We start from the raw sequence: 4481 nt of genomic DNA, 5'->3' as shown, positions 1-4481 counted from the left end.
GTGTGTGTGTATAGTGTGTGTGTGTGTGTGTGTGTGTGTGTGTGTGTGTGTGTGTGTTAGTGATGATGAGTGATATAAATGTATTTTCCTCTCTGTCCTTTCACAGATTCAAGGTCAAATGCTGCGGTAAACATTCAGTTGTTTATACTGATGCCGAACCTTGGAGCTGAAGGTCATTTCCGAGTTTAATACAGTCAAACCAGACAGAGAGACACATTAATGCTTAGTACTTTTACCTTTTTTTTATTTGTTTGTAAAGTTGTTTTAATATCTATTTTATTATTTTTATTGTATTTTATTTTATTCTTGGTTAAATAGTGAAACCTGTGAGTGAAATCTTTTATTTTAGTTTATACAGATTTATACAGTTTATACCGTTTTATTAATATTTAATTAACAAAATCGGTATCTTGTTTTATTTTCTATTTTGGTAATAGAAGTTTAGTTTACTATATATTTAATTTAATTATATTTTTATTAATTTTTTTATTAATTACAAAATGTGAATCTTGTTTTTTTTTTAGCCTATACAGTTTTATTTTATATTTGCTAATTTACTATATTTTTCAAAACGTGCATCTTTTTTTGTTTTGGTTTATACAGTTTTACTGTATTTACTCATTCAGATGAAATCGATTTTTTTTTATTAAATCTTTTTTTTTAGTCTATATTTTTACTTTATATTTACTAATTTAATGCAAAACCTGTATCTTGTTTTTTAAATTTAATTCCATTTTTATTTTTTTATTACATTAAATTAAATTAAATTGCAAAATATGTATCATGTTTTTTATTTTAGTCTATAGTTTTACTTTATATTTACTAATTTAATGCAAAACCTGTATCTTGTTTTTTAAATTTAATTCCATTTTTATTTTTTTATTACATTAAATTAAATTAAATTGCAACACCTAGAGGACGCAGTGTCTCGTTCCCTACTCAGGGAACCATGGTTACATAAGTAACCTGAGACGTTTTTCTATTTTAGTCTATGCAGTTTTACTTTACATTTACTAATTTAATTAAATTAATTTCTGTTTTTATTTTAAATTAAACTAAATTATACTGATACTTGTATCTTATTTTTTTCTTTTTTATTCTGTAAAGCGTTAAATTTATATTTACTTATAAGTTTCAGTATACTTTTAAAATACGTTTTAGTTCTGTTAAAAGCAGCCATACAAAATGCATCTGGACTAATTGAAGGTTTTTTTTGGACCAGAAATGTCTACAGTGGTTACGGCTCTTCCTACAGTTTTCTCTTTTTTTCAGCTGCTTACACACAAAACTTTGCCTCACACAAACTGCTAAATGCCTCACATCTCTTGCAAAATGAAGCACTGCATTCAGAATATCACAAACACATCTCAAAAGCAAACATTTGCGAACACCTTTGCCCTAATATTAATTCCTGTTAGATTTTTGTGTGTTACGTAGAGAATTGTGTGTTGTGTTTTGCAAAAAGTGTTTTATGAAATTGCATATGGTTTTGTAGATTTGGTGTGTGCTTCTGCTGTTTGAGTGTCAGCTTTCAGAAACTGTGTGACCAGGAAAGATTGTGTGTGTAAGCGGCTGGAAAAAAACTTCATTTGCTGTGAGACCAGAATGTTGATTCTGCAGGTTTGCAATGCATAAAATATTCTTTTATAGTCACTGCACTAAATGTCACACTAGAAGTGATTCTAGTAAATGAACGGTTAACTAGCGGTCATCAGATCTGCTCTGTCATTGGTCAGACACCTCAGGGTTTCTGTGACCTCAAACCCCAAACCAAGGCTGATCCGCCGAGCCGTTATATGAGCTCTGAGAGCGCGAGTCTGTAGGTTAATGAAGAGCATCATGTGTGCAGTGAGCGTGTGCTGCTGCGCTGCTTTGCTGCTGCTGCTGCTGCTGCTGCTCAGATGCATGCTGGGACGGCGCTCGGTGCCGTGTCTGCCGCGGGTGCCGGTGTTGGGCAGTCTGCTGCACCTGCGTTCGTCTCTGCCTCCTCACCTGCTCCTCACACAGCTGTCACACAGGTACGGCCCTCTGTTTGGCCTGTACTCCGGACCGCACTTCACACTGGTGATCAGCGAGATCGGTCTGGTCAGAGAAGTGCTGCTGCAGCGTGGCCGAGAGTTCGCCGGACGGCCCAAGATGGTGAGCAAGACAGTCTGAGACTGATACTGTACTAGTGTGTTGATAGTTTTATATTCAAGTCAATCTGATGAAAAACATGTCCAAGACAGATTGCACCCTTAAACTAAAGGGAAAATATAAGATTGCATGTAGAAAATGGACCATTTAGTTTTTTTGCATTACTTTAATAATTGATGAAGATTTTTATTTTATTAATATTTTTATTACTTGAACAAAATGTAAATAATATAAAATTTTAATAAAACGTATTACAGTTATTTTTCAGCTGCTTACACACATTTTCAAAACTTTGCCTCTTTTTTTCTTTTCAAAACTTCACACACAAATGCAATAATTGCACACAAAATGCAAAATGCCTCACATCTCTTTCAAAATGAAGCGCTGCATTCAAAATATCACAAGCACATCTCAAAAGCAAACATTTGCAAACACCTTTGCCATAATATTAATTCCTGTTAGATTTTTCTGTGTTGCATAGAGAATTGTGTGCTGTGTTTTGTAAAAAGTGTTTTATGAAATTGAAAACGGATTCAAAGGCTGAGAATTAGCGTATGGTTTTGCAGATTTGGTGCGTGCTTCTGCTGTTTGAGTGTCAGGTTTTAGAAATTGTGTGACAAGTAATGATTTTGTGTGCAAGCGGTTTAAAAAACTGTATTTAAATACAAATATTTAAATAAAATCATTTTTAATATTTAATTTTTTTGCATTACTGTAATAAGAGAAAATACGTAATACAATGCTTTTCATTTAAATTTTATTTTAAATTAAAAGTACTATGAAATATGTTAGCATGATTTATGAATAATTTAATGTATAATTCATATTTTTTGCATTACAGTAATGAGTGAAAATGTATGAGTGATTTATTTTTATTTAAATCAATAGTGAAAGGCAGGTTGAGAAATATTAGCATGATTTTTGACTACTTTTTTTTATTTTTTACTTTACAGAATTGCATTACAGTAATGAGAAAATAATGAGAAAACTGTTTTTTTTATATTTAAGTCAGCATAAAGGCAGTATATTATCATTATGCATTAATATTTTAGAATTATTAATTTTTTTGCATTCGAGTAATGAGAATGTATGTTTTTTGATATTTTATTAATAAAATTGGAGGGTCAAGTGTGCTTAATTGTGATAAAAGTAGTGCAAAACATATTATTTTTCTTTTAACTTTAGGGTGAAATATGACCTGTATATGTTTTTGACAGGTTTTGTGTTAGTGGATTTACCCTACTGCATTTTTACATTCGCCATTTGTTTTTTAAATAGTTAAAGTAGGTTTAAATGAGCAACTCTTAACTTCCCTGTATTTTCTAATCTCTCTCTCTGGTTTTTAAAGGTGACCACAGATGTGTTGACTCAGGGTGGGAAGGATATCGCGTTTGCAGACTATAGTCCGCTGTGGAAGAGCCATCGGCGTCTGGTGCACAACTCCTTCACGTTGTTTGGTGAGGGATCCGGCAAACTACATACCATCGGTAAACGAAACCAGCATTAAAGCCTGGATATTTATTCTACTTAAACCTAAAAGTGTTTCAGATTGTTTTCAGATTGTGATTAAAGTAAATGAGTGGCATCATGATCATGGGACTTCATGAGACATGTTCACGCTTCCATTGAAGCACATACTACAAAGCTCTAAAAGTGTTTCAGAACATTGTGCAGATAATATAATGTAAATGAAAACTATTTCAAAATGAAAATGTCATTAATTCAGATTATAAAGTAGAAGTATATTTACTAGTACGTAAACAATTTGGATCCTATGGAAGCTTATTACTGCCATGGGGTAAAAAAAAAAAAAGAAGGTAATTGTGACTTTTCATCTCACATTTTTCAGAATTGCGATGTAAACTTGGAATTGTGAGATATAAACTCAGAATTGCGATATAAACTTAGAATTGCGATATAAATTCAGAATTGTGATATAAACTCAAAATTGCGATGTAAACTTAGAATTGTGAGATATAAACTCAGAATTGCGATATAAACTTAGAATTGCGATATAAATTCAGAATTGTGATATAAACTCAAAATTGCGATGTAAACTTAGAATTGTGAGATATAAACTCAGAATTGCGATATAAACTTAGAATTGCGATATAAATTCAGAATTGTGATATAAACTCAAAATTGCGAGATACAAACTTAGAATGGCGATATAAACTCAGAATTGTGAAATATAAACTCAGAATTGTGAGATCTAAACTTGATTGCAAGTCACAATCTCAGAATTGCAATATAAACTTAGAATTGAGATATAAACTCAGAATTGCAAGATATCAACTCAAAATTGTGAGATATAAACAGAATTGTGAGATATAAACTCAGAATTG

Source organism: Sinocyclocheilus anshuiensis, unplaced genomic scaffold (genome assembly GCF_001515605.1).
Source record: "Sinocyclocheilus anshuiensis isolate Anshui unplaced genomic scaffold, SAMN03320099.WGS_v1.1 scaffold1514, whole genome shotgun sequence".
Lineage (NCBI taxonomy): Eukaryota > Metazoa > Chordata > Actinopteri > Cypriniformes > Cyprinidae > Sinocyclocheilus > Sinocyclocheilus anshuiensis.
This window is presented reverse-complemented; position numbering follows the sequence as displayed.